General features: G+C 32.3%; 1 protein-coding gene across 1 annotated transcript in view; it reads left to right on the forward strand.

The window, feature by feature from the left end:
• Positions 1–3,140: 3,140 nt before the first annotated feature.
• LOC106458231 (Down syndrome cell adhesion molecule-like protein Dscam2) overlaps positions 3,141–13,819 on the forward strand; it is a 260,015-nt gene continuing 249,336 nt past the window's right edge. The window contains exon 1 of the mRNA XM_022384379.1: positions 3,141–3,283. The gene's annotated coding sequence lies outside the window, so the exon portion shown is untranslated. The remainder of the gene's footprint in view (positions 3,284–13,819) is intronic.

Raw genomic sequence — 13,819 nt, forward strand, 5'->3', positions numbered from 1 at the left:
ACAAAACTTTATAGCTTAAAACGTAATACATATATTCAATAAAATTTTATAACTTTTTCATCCCTAAACTAGTTACTATTAAAAACTTAGTACCAAGTTTCATACAATTTAGTTAAGTATTTTTACAACTGGTGCATTTGCAGATCTCAAAGAATTAATTTTATCATATAGCTAACACACATATTCGAAAGAAGAGAAGGTGTAACTGATATTGAAGTTCTCAATAGAATGTAGTTGATATGGTTTATAAGGTCATCAGATAATTTATACTTTTAATAGCAAATGCTTTTGCTGTGTATATAGTATTCTCGAAGATAAGTTGCATCTTTAGCAAGTAAAATGGAGTAATTCCAAGTTAACTCCACATATCAAATCTCACAAACAAATGACTTGGCTGTGTCTTATTTTTTTGCAGGATGGCGTTCTTTACATAATGTTGTATTTGAAGGGTCATACATCTATATATATTTATGATTATGGTTTGTGATTATTCTGTATTTTCCACTACTTTTTGCACAAACAGTTCCTTGGTTTTTCATGACAATGACCATAATTTTTGTTTTATGATTTGTCTAACATACTTACAGTACTGCATCAGCATTTTTTATAGTCTGAAAAAACATTTAGTATTATGCTCTTGTGAGCCTTGTCAAATGTCAAACATTTCAGTAAAGACCTGGAGGTTTGGTGGCTCCTGATAACCCTAGCAATCTATTGAAATAACTTTGAATGGATTTTGCTGGTCCTGTGCTATGCACTTCAGAATGATTAAGTTACATAATCAGTTGAATTGCTTCTGCTTTGTGTGGTTACAGTTGAATCAGGTGTTCAAATCTTCAGGATAGCGATAACTTACCATCATGTACTGCCATATGCTGTTTCATTACAGTTATAGAAACTGAATTTATACATATATATATAAAAAAGGAGTATAATGATAAATTATTTGCCCAATAAATAATTTATTAAAAACAGGGACCAGCCCTAAAAGGACTCTTGCAAGTTTTGGTGTTCTTATGCCATATGTAGGGTCTTTTCTAGGGCTGGTTCCTGTTTTTAATAAATTAATTATTGTGCAATTATTCTCTTCTGTTCCAAGTTTGTATGCAGAGCTGTGGCGATTTATCAAAATTATCACAATGAAGTTGTATAATAATAATTATGTGTATTTTACGTTTCCTTAGGCAATATAAAAACAGAACAGCATACTCTTACTTTTACTATAAGTATACACATTTCTCTCAGTGTGTGAGTTCTTTATATGTGTTTGCTAGATTCCTTATTGTATATATATTTTAGCAAATATCTATTTATTATTGTGACGGATTTATTATTATATATTTATTTTAATATCGATGTTTGCTTGAATTAATTTATGTTTACAAATGTACATAACTTATACTGTTAAGTATGTATTGCGAAACTCCCGCCTTTTCTCTAAAGTTGTAGAAGATTCTCGAGTGTAAGAATCAACAATATACGTGTGTACGTAAACTCTAGTATAGCGTGTTGGTAATGTTACGTAATCTGAATTTTCGAGAAACTCTCTACACGCCTATAAATATAACTAACGCGACGCGCCAAAAAATAGTATCTATTATTAGTTTACTATAGTTAGTGTGCTATAAACTTCGGAAGCTATAACTGTGATTAACACTTATTAATCGGGAAACTTCAGATATTTGACCAGGAACGTTTATAAATTTCGAACATTACAAACCATTTAACTTCAGTGGATTCATATCGGACATTAGTACTTTTACGAAAACATTACTTAACGTCATCGGTGGAGACTCAACCAGTAATCAGCGAGAACTACAGGGCTAGCTAGCTCCCTGTTAAATAAATTGTACCTACGTCAACTCGTAATCAACTCGCTCATCGTGAACCCTCTATAAGATATTAAGGAAGTTCCAGACTAGAAATAAGACTTTATATTGCTTGTAAGTTTGTGAAACTTTTGTATATAAATCATTGTTTGTAATAAATCTTTGTAATAACTGTTATTGTAGATTGTATTGTTGTTTGTATTTTAAAACATATTTGTATAAAACAAAGAAACTGTGTGTATTAATCTTGTTGGCAAATATCATAAATTGGAGATGTATACTAAATTTAAATTATCATTTACCTCGGTTTCAGACCATTAGAAATTGTCATATGTAACAATTATTTCCCACTCACTGTATAAACAACTCGAATATAAAGAATGGCATTGCTCCAATATTCTTATAACAACGCATTTGTACTGAGGATACTGTTTTCTTTTTAAAAAATCGTCGAGATAAAATGTATCTTTTGATTAGTTACATAACCGTTTATTGTTACCGTATTTAATCTATTAACTAAAGTGACTTGGGTAATATTTATAGAAACATATTAATATTTCATAGATCAGTTAATTTAATGCATTAAATTAAACAATTTAAAATAATGATGCTAGTGTAATACAGTTTTGTAGCCTATTTTGCAATTAGCGTTCAAACATTCAATTTAGCGTGAAACTATCGAATCAGATGTGTATATTAATCTGAAGTATTTGTTATAATGCAATTACTTCAAATGCCAAGAAATGGAGTTTTATTAACAAACATACAAAGTAATAAATAGATAATTGAGAATTATATGATTGCAGATAGATAATAGGAACCTATAGAAATACAGCAGACCAAAGGATGTTATAAAATAAATGTGGATATAAAAAATGTGAACACTAACTAGCGAACCACGTTACCAAATAAGGGAGAGACAAAGTCGAAATATTACATGAGTTAAATACTTATATGCATTCCAACCCTTCATTAGCGCCAAACAGACACAATTCCGATTGAGGATACAGCGAATGTTTATCTTAAGATAAGTCACGAGACAAAGCAACCGTTATAAAAAACGATTTACGGGACTTGGAGAAACGACAAGTGGAGTAGTACTTGTGAAGAGCCCAAAGTTACACGGTTTGTCTTTATACACCTTGAGTTAGTAGTCTCAGGTGTTTACGCCAATAATATGTAATAATCATCGAAAGATAGTTCTTTATGAAACAATTAACAAATTATTCTGATTTAGTGGAAGATTCTACTTGTGCCAATTCAGTTAAAGGAATTACTTGTGAAAAAAGATCTGTTGAACTTCTTGAAATATCGTAAAGAGACAGAAAACTATGTATAAAACATCGTGTTTCCATCTCTAGAATCATCTTGTTCCAGCTGATCCAGTCTGACTAGTGGACCCCTCATAATAGCTGTACTCCAGACTTTAGAAGGCATCTGCGCACAAACTCCTTGTAAGTATGCTATCTCTGATCTAGTCTAACATTGTTTCAGTTATACAATGTTTAATGTATAATGTCTAAAGAGAGAAAAGTGAGAAACACTAAGAGTATTGAAAAAGTAATAAGTCTAGTAACGGTTATCATTGAATTACAGAGAGATAGATTGGAAGTCTAGTAACGGTTATCATTGAATTACTGAGAGATAGATTGGAAGTCTAGTAACGGTTATCATTGAATTACCGAGAGATAGATTGGAAGTCTAGTAACGGTTATCATTGAATTACTGAGAGATAGATTGGAAGTATAGTAACGGTTATCATTGAATTACTGAGAGATAGATTGGAAGTCCAGTAACGGTTATCATTGAATTACTGAGAGATAGATTGGAAGTCTAGTAACGGTTATCATTTAATTACTGAGAGATAGATTGGAAGTCTAGTAACGGTTATCATTGAATTACTGAGAGATAGATTGGAACTATAGTAACGGTTATCATTGAATTACTGAGAGATAGATTGGAACTATAGTAACGGTTATCATTGAATTATTGAGAGATATATTGGAAGTCTAGTAACGGTTATCATTGAATTACTGAGAGATAGATTGGAACTATAGTAACGGTTATCATTGAATTATTGAGAGATATATTGGAAGTCTAGTAACGGTTATCATTGAATTACTAAGAGATAGATTGGAAAAATTATTAACCCAATTGCGTAATAAAGACAATGACAGAAAACATGTATCATATTGTACTAGTTGATAACTTATTCAATGTTATATCTGTGTTAATGAATACAATAGAAGGTTTTAATTAACGAGGATATCAGTATACAGAACAAAGAGTTTGATAGTTTTTAGCTTGAACTGATTCAAAATAACTTTGGAAATTTTGATATAGAGCTGTCTATAAATACAATTTATTTTGTGTTGTAATACAACTGTCTCCGAGTAAGTTCTTTATAATGGAATTTACTTTGTGTTGTAATACAACTGTCTCCGAGTAAGTTCTTTATAATAAAATTTATTTTGTGTTGTAATACAACTGTCTCCGAGTAAGTTCTTTATAATAAAATTTATTTTGTGTTGTAATACAACTGTCTCCGAGTAAGTTCTTTATAATAAGATTTATTTTGTGTTGTAATACAACTGTCTCCGAGTAAGTTCTTTATAATGGAATTTATTTTGTGTTGTAATACAACTGTCTCCGAGTAAGTTCTTTATAATAAGATTTATTTTGTGTTGTAATACAACTGTCTCCGAGTAAGTTCTTTATAATGGAATTTATTTTGTGTTGTAATACAACTGTCTCCGAGTAAGTTCTTTATAATAAGATTTATTTTGTGTTGTAATACAACTGTCTCCGAGTAAGTTCTTTATAATAAGATTTATTTTGTGTTGTAATACAACTGTCTTCGAGTAAGTTCTTTATAATAAGATTTATTTTGTGTTGTAATACAACTGTCTCCGAGTAAGTTCTTTATAATAAAATTTATTTTGTGTTGTAATACAACTGTCTCCTAGTAAGTTCTTTATAATAAAATTTATTTTGTGTTGTAATACAACTGTCTCCGAGTAAGTTCTTTATTCCACATGTAAGTTTCATGATTTGTGGCTTGTGGGTGCTAATCGCGACTGGGTAACCTGGATTAGAATAAATTCATTGGTAACTGGTATGAATTCGAACCCAATGACTACGCCCACAGGCCGCCCTGTTACAAATCCAAGAAGCAGAAATAAATAAAATGATTTAATAAAACTCCCAGTGTCTGGAACAGGTTTAAATATTTCGTTCAGCAAAATATTTTATTGTTGTTTTCAAATACTTTTTTTTGTCAAATAAGTGGAGGAAAATCAAATATTTATATAAAGTGGAGTTTTGAAATGAAATGAAATAACTGTACAAAATATGTAGGAAACAAATTACATACAACCCGTGTAGTCATACAAACTCTATTCTTGAACTTTTACACACACAAATTAAAAGCAAGAGTATGTATGTTTAGTGAAATATAGTACGGTATTAAACATTGATAGGTGCGAGAAACTGAAACCTTTATATCTGCATGCGTCTAACTTTACTATGTTGATTGTTAGTTTGGTTCTTAAGGTTTTCAGATTGACTAGAGTTACTGTCTGACTCATAAAGCTCCCATTGTTCGACGTCTGGTTAATCCTGACATCTGGTGTCAAAAAATAAACTAGTTCTCAAAGAAGTTTGTTTGTTGCATTTCGCGCAAAACTATTTGAGATCTGTCTGCACTAGTCATACCCAAGTTAGAAGTGATAGATCAGAGGGAAGGCAGTAAGTCAAACCGTTTGGAGTACTCTACTCGAATAGTGGGAATGAAAGTTGACCGTCACATTATAACGTCCCCACGGCTAAAATGAGTATGTGATAAGATTGGAGCCCGTGAGTCGAGCACCCTAATCACTAGGTCGTATGATGAGGTTTATATTGGCAGTAATTTATCATTATTATTATCATAGCTCGACCACTTCTCATAATTAAGATTAACGTTGTTTCGAATAGAATTACAATTAAACTGATTAACTAAATCGAAGTAAAACAACTTGCACGTTCTTGGTGTTAGTCATTTTTTGTTTTCTACTTAAGATCGCATGATTTTCTTTGATGGGATACAAGATTAAGGATAAAACAAGTTTTTAACAATAACGAAAAGCTAAATACTGTATCACGTTTTTTTTTTCAGGTGTAATTTCCATTTTACATTCATAGTACTTAAAATTGTTTTTTCCAGGTGGGTTAGCGGTAAGTTCCCAACTTACAATGCTAAAATTCGGGGTTCGTTTCTCCGCGGTGGACATAGCGCAGATAGCTCATTGTGCAGCTTTGCGCTAGAAATGTTAGGTAATTACATAAAAAAACACTACTGAAAAGTGCTGCATTAATAAGCACCACTGTTTATTCAAATTACAGCTTAATCACATTGTTTATTGTTATAGACCATTCCAGTCTTAGTAGTTGTTAACTATTGATTCACAGCTTTCAAACTTTGATATTTGTAAATATTGCAAAATATAATTTTGTTTATGCTTAAATGTCTTTACTTATGATAAAACATATAAGTTATGAGATTAAACAAGAGGGAATCCTCAACAGCAGCGGCACTTGAAATTAGAGTAAATTAATGTATGAGACCTTTTTTCTTAGCTATATTTTTGTGCGCCAGCAATACCAAGCGTGGGGCGCGCATATACCTGATTCAGTTTTATTACTTATCAGGATCTCTACCAGCCTACCCTCAAATTGAAATTCTTTTAAGCAGGATTAGAGTAAATTAATCCATGAAACCTTGGGCGTGATCAAATACATCAATCGAAAGGGTTTGACCTCTTTAGTCCAAAAGTGTGATAGAACTCAAAAGCATTTGTAAGCGTTCCACCTGTTCCTGCATTCGGCTATAAGAAATTGAGTTCGATGTTTTAATAAAGGCACTTTATTTAACTAAACATTATATTACTTTTTATAGTTTTACAAGAATTATAATTGTCTTGGTTTCCAATATATACAGTTTTTGGTTGTGTTAAATGTTTCATGCCATGGATATATATATGTGTGTAGTATTTTCAGGTTGAACTGATTCATTTAAAGTATATTAGGCAAGGTCGCATGTAAAATGAGGATCGGTAGGATAAATTACGAAATAATACTGATTTTAATTAAGATAACTGAGTTTAAGCAAAGAAGTAAAAAACTGGACCCGATGCGTGATACACAATGAAAACAATCTTAATTTTAAATCAAGGGATAAAAACACAGTATGAGTGCTTGCTTTTTGGATGCTAAACAGTCACCTTTCACTGGATTCGTGAATTATCGAACCGACTTTCTTCTTATCAGCCAACTCACTTAAGATCTGGCATGTAAACATTTTAAGTCTAACATTTCTTACTTAACAGGAAACGTCGATTTCCTATACCGACTAGCGTTAATCGCGTGACTGGTTATTTTCATTTAACAGGGGAAGTCGTAACCTAGAGATATCAACTGACTTATCATTTGAGGACACTGGCTATTTATATTTTTGCACAATGTACAGTATCACATTCATATATCCTATGGGCAGAACAAATGTGACCTCAATAAAACGACAAGGAACAAAGAAACTTAATAATTTTTTTGACTAGTTGCTATGAGAAAACTGTACAGATTTAGAATAAATGAAAATCTATACTTTTGGCTCACTTCATCGATGAACTACACTTCCGATTGTTTTGATAATTACACTGAAATTGGATGCTTTTAAGTTACTAAATATATATACACTATGTTAACTTTTTTGTTTGAATATAACGTATAAATAAAAGAATGATAATTACTAAATGATTCTTTCCCTAGGTTTCACCCTGCTAGCATATCAGCTTTTCTAATAATCGAATCCTGCCATAACATACAATCCATCTTCTCTCTTGGAGACTGCATCAGTTTAGCAACAGAAAAGTCTAATAAAAGTAATAAATATTAATTAACACACATAGACCTTTTAGAATAAAGCTTTCAGTCCTTTTTTTGTACAAATGTGTTTCTTGTGTTGGTTATTGTATGTGTAGGTAAGTATTATGAAGCTAGATGTAAGAAACATCGGTTGGGGTTGAGAAAGAGGTGAGAAAGCGGTCGGATTTTGGTCAGTCTTTAAGGAATTGGGGAAATACAGTAGTTTAAGTCTATTAGAAAATGACTGAAGTGAGCGGTCGCCTATCTAAGCTCATCCAGTATGGAGATTATAAGATAGTTGGTAAATAAATGTAGAGAATTGGGTATAACATGTAGTAAGAATTGGAAAAAAAGATGAGACACATGAAGTTTTAATTGAGACAGGAGTTACAAGAGATGATTTTTTTTTTTACCATCAACTTACTGAAAGTACGGGAACTGTGAGAGGTGTTCGCGAAGGTTGTCATGATAACGATTTAGAACTTGCTAAAATACAATTAGAAATGCTTGGAAGTTGAAGCCGAGAGTAAACGCTTGGAAATAAAGGCTGGGAATTTTTTTTAGAGTTATAGTTAGAAGATAGGTATAATTAGAAAGAATTAGAGTTGATGATGACTGGTAATTCTCCTGGTAGGCTGGCATACATGAAAGAAGTACCCAAGTGCAGTTGTCTAAATTTTGGGAAAGCGATATAAACGTATTTTTCCGTGTTTTTTAAAAAATAGCAAAAGCATAGTAACGACAGCCACAGAATATACTGAGGAAACTACTTTCTATATTAACTAGAAAGGATTTGTTTGTTTGAAATTAAGCACAAAGCTACACAATGGGCTATATGTGCTCTGCACACCACGGGTATCGAAACCAGGTTTCTAGCATTGTAAGTCGCAGACATACCGCTGTGCCACTGGGGGCAACTGGAAAGGAATTAGCAGCATACAATAAGTTTGGGTGAGCAGATGAATTAAAGTATGATGTTGTGAAATCAATTACTTTAGAGCAGTATGAGTTACTTCTGGAGATTTATTACAGAAAGTTCAGAGAGTTAGATAAAACGGCAGATGAGACATTTAAAGAGTGTGGAACAAGGCAGCATGAGTGGAATGATCTAAGTTTGATGCTGACGAGATTGGATAATTAATATTGTAAGAGCAAATTTTGACAAAATTACCAATACAGTTAGCAATATGGTTAAAAGATACGTGAGACAGTGAAGTTAGCAGATGAATATGTAGTGACATGGAAAAATAGTGGGTTGAAAGTAAGTGAAGATCAGATTAGTAGAACTATCTCTCACAAACAAATAAGTCTGGAGCAGAACATTTCCATAGAGTGATTTTTGTAGAAAAAAGGGAGAATGTAATGCGTTTTATTGAATACAGAGAGAAAAATTCAAATGTGTTAAAGGATAATGGTACTTAAAAAACTCTGAGAAAAGAGTGTAAAAGATAATCAACTTACAGGGGATACATTCGATTAAATTGGGTTTAACACCACAGCAAAGGTGGCTTGGTATACTGTACCACTAGCTAAAGTCACATTAAGATGTCGAGCTTTTGAAGGTGAAATAGTTATAGGAGTGGTGAATAATATCTCTCTTCTGACACCACTTTGTTAAAGATCTTGCCATTGCTATGATAGTGATATAATTTCTTCTTGCATCCATCAACTTTATTTTATTTATCAGTAGTTGGCTCATACTAATGTAAACATAATACATTGCTTTTTGTTACTGGTAATAAACAACACATTGTTTTAGGTATAGATTATATTTCTTACTGGTAGCGTATTACTTTCTTCCTTTGCCTCTCATGATTTATTTGTTCTCTCTCCTATCTCCCGGGCTCCTCCTCCTTTTTTTCATTGAACTCCTGTTTTTATATTCTTTCTGATCTTATACCTGTTTCCCATATATCAGATTATAACAATTCATAACCATAGGGGTTTTGTAATTTCCATATGGGATGAACTTAGATAGGCAGCGGCTCACTGCAATCATTTTCTAATGATGAGAGTACTGTAATCCCTAATTCCTTATTGACTGACCAAAAAGCTAACCACTTACTCATCTCTCTCAATCCCAACCAATGTTCCTTACACGTAATTTCATAACAATTAGACTGAGTGATCACATCTTAAATCACTTATCAGAACCACATTAACCAAGACAGCTAATTCCTTCACCAGACAAATAAAGCAAAAACCCAACAATGACAACGTGAATGCTAAGCAACACATAAGAGTTTTTAATGTTTATGGGCCGAATTATCCAATTAATATGGGAGACTTAGAGATGAGACTGTTGGAAAATTATAAAGAGAAACCAAACATTTGGAAACGATACATAGATGATATTTTTTTCATTTGGGTAGAAGACGAAGTCTCCTTACTAACTTTCTATAAACATGCAAACTCTTTCCACACTTCTATTAAAATTACTCTAGATTACTCCACCACTCAAGTAAGTTTTTAGATGTAAACCTGACATTAAAAGATGGTTTTCTACATACTGATTTGTATCATGAGCCGACAGATAGACCACAGTATGTACATTTTCAAAGCTGTCACCCTCTACACACCAAACGAAATATTACATTCAGTCAAGCACTTAGATTAAAGAAAATCTGCTCTGACAGTAAGAACTATGACCATCACATTGATTCTTTGAAATTAACTATGACCAAAATAGGGTATAAACAAAACACTGTGATTCAACAAAGTGACAAAGCTAACAATATTTCACGTGTATTTGCCTTGAAACAGTCACCTAAAACAAATTCCTATCGTGTTCCACTAGTTATCACATATCACCCAAAATTAAAAAACCTACTCTGGATACTGAAAAAGCACTTTTACCACCTTCAACTTAATGATAGACCGAAAACTATTTTTACAGAAGTTTCTGTTACTTCTTTTAGGAAAAATAAGACTTTGAAATCCCAATTAGTGCATGCCAAAGTTAACTTTAATGTGATACGTCGTGGACGTTATCCCTGCAATGGCAAACGTTGTCAAACCTGTAAGTTCATGCAGCAGACTAACAATTTCTTTGATAAAGACAACCAAAGACAGTTCAAAATCAATAAACCCATAACCTGCACTACAAAAACGCTATTTACTTAATCCAGTGCTGAAAATGCAACTTCTAGTATGTAGACCAAACTAAAACAACTGTACGGGAGTGGTTTAATAACCACAAATCTTCAGTAAAAACGAATAAAGAACTTTCAGTTGCAGAGCATTTCAACATCCCTGACCACTCTCTTGATGACACGATACTGACAGGTATAGAGACAAATTTTACATCAAACAGAAACAGGAAAATTAAAGAAGCTTACTGGATAGCACTGTTAAATACTGTAATGCCGAATGGCATCAATCTCGATCCTGGGATTGTTGACCTTCGAGCATCTCTAAAAAATTCCGAATAACTTGTAATTAAGTTTGCAAAGTTTTATTATCATTATTATTCACATTTTTATTCATGCTTCTATTTCTCTACATTATTATTTCAGGTATCAATTTACATTATCATTTTCTCAAGCTCTCATCTTCCTATGTATTTTATTTTTCTATATCAGTCAAAAGTTTCATACACAAGATTCAACTCAACTGGGACTTTTGGTTTACATGTCCTACTATATATTGCATTGTGCAGGCTAATCGTCACCCTTTATTCTCCTGAAGAAGAATAGTCAACTATTCGAAAGAGCTTGAGTTTTGAGTCTTATTTTAAGTTTATCCAATTAATATATATATATATATATATATATAAGAATGCATATAATATTAAATACAAACTGGAGTATAACCTTTCTTTATATGCTATAATCTTTCAGCTGATGAGTTTAAAAGTGCAGATATTTTCATTACTGTTTTCATCATGTTCATCATTCCCAAATAAGAAATATAATTTTGTAAAATTCCATGTATGACATACATACATGCAACATGAATAAAATCTGTGCACATTTAATGAATGTATAAGAGAAGACCCAACATGGCCAGGTGGTTAGGGTGATTGACTTGCAATCTGAGGGTCGTGGGTTCGAATCCCCATCCCACCAAACATGCTCACCCTTTCAACCATGGAAGCATTATAATATGATGGGCAATCCCACTATTTGTTGGTAAAAGAGTAGTCCAAGAGTTGGTGATGGGTGGTGATGACTAGCTGCCTTCTCTCTAGTTTTTCACTGGTAAAAAAGGGATGAATAGTGCAGATAACCCTCACATAGCTTTGCACGAAATTCAAAAGAAACCAAGCATAAGAGAAGTTAAACAACAATGCTTGACAATGAAAGGAAAAGTATATGTCAAGCATAAACAAAGATGCATTCCAGGTAGTATTGAGGATCAACTGCTTATGTTATCAACATAAAACAGATGCAATCATAGCAGAGAGAAAGCTATGATAGAGTTTATATTAACTTCGCTAGAGGCCGAAAACTAATTCTACAAAAGGATTTAGAGAGGAAATCAGAGACTCTTAGCAAAACTTTGATCTAAAGAAAACAAGGAGAACTACATGCACACAGGCCTCTAATTTATTTTCTTTGTTCATAACCAATTACTAAATTAGTTTTGGTTTTTAGTTCCGAGAATTAGGATGAGTCAACAAAACTCATACAATGAAGTGACAGATGTACTTGTGAGTTGGATGTGTACACTGCATGAAGAACCAAAGAAATTTGTGTAAACACCCATGTTTTTGGGCTAAAAGACAGTTCCTCAGTGACACCTAAGAAACCAATAATCTTGCTGCCAGTCTATCCTGAACCAATACCATTGATGAAGATGTCAACTGTAACAAGTATCTAAAACCTGTTCCACTTAAGCTCCATTGAAGCAACAATTGCTATCTCTCTCTCTCAGTTGAACAATGCAGTTAGGAACTAGATGTAAGTCATTAGTATTAAGAAAAGTTTATACAGTAAATTATGTTTGAGCATATTTCACTTGATTTGTTAATTGATAATTTATTGGTTGTATTAAAATAATCTAATGGATATCATTGAAAGTTTACCTAACCCTTTTGAGATGGGTCATGTCATCACATTTGTTTTCGTGCATTAAAAATGTTATTGAACTACTATCTCATGAATTTATGCCAATAAGTTTGGTATCAAACTGTAGATTATAATTCAAATTTTAATACTATAAATTACCCAATTCCTTAATTTAAGAGTAAATATTAAAAAACACAGATAAACATTGATTTTTGTGTGTCACATGGTATGTTGAATGCATCACTGCTTCAAATTAGATGTTTGTGAAGTCAAAATACTAAGTCTGTAGTTTCGTATGAATTAGAAACTCAAATTACTGATATTGACAAGCTAGAATATAAAATAAGAACATACTGGCACCCTCCTACCTCTTTCTATTTTTGGAAATGCTCCCTTATATACACTTACTTTGATATATGACATGAATAGCCAATCAGAAACTCAGAATGTCCCACTAGTGGCCTTCTCAGCCATTTTAATGAGCTTAGATGTCATTTCTTTCTTTTGAACGAATATTTTAAGGAGGTAGGGTGTGTCTTTAGTCTGCTCGAAATTTCACATTTTTTTTACTAATATACATCTTAGTTTTACTAAGCTTGATAAAGTATAGTGGAATTCTATGGTATTGATGTAGTAATTTATGATTTTTAGTTATTCAAATGGATATATATATATATATAAAACCTAAAAAAATTAGTTTGTTTCATATCTTCCACATGCACAATCTTTAAAGGCTTAGCAACTTATGTCATGCAGCAACTGAGTACAAAGGTTGTAACTAGAAGAGATAATCATTTGCTTTACTCTTTATGTGCTGTTCTATGTTTTAAGGAAAATAAATTTAAGAGCTTATTTCAAAATAGCATAATATATATACATATATAATGTATAATAATTGAAATGTGACTGTATTTTACAAAATACTAGTCTACTAAAACACAGCCACAACAAGTTACTTTGTACAGACCAATGGTCAGTTTTATGTTATTTGATATGGTAGCATGAGTGCACATGTGCTGCATCATTGTAACTTCTGTATTGTTAGTCAGGCATGGCTGAAAGGTCAATATACTAAAAACA

The sequence above is a fragment of the Limulus polyphemus genome, unplaced genomic scaffold (genome assembly GCF_000517525.1).
Source record: "Limulus polyphemus unplaced genomic scaffold, Limulus_polyphemus-2.1.2 Scaffold432, whole genome shotgun sequence".
Lineage (NCBI taxonomy): Eukaryota > Metazoa > Arthropoda > Merostomata > Xiphosura > Limulidae > Limulus > Limulus polyphemus.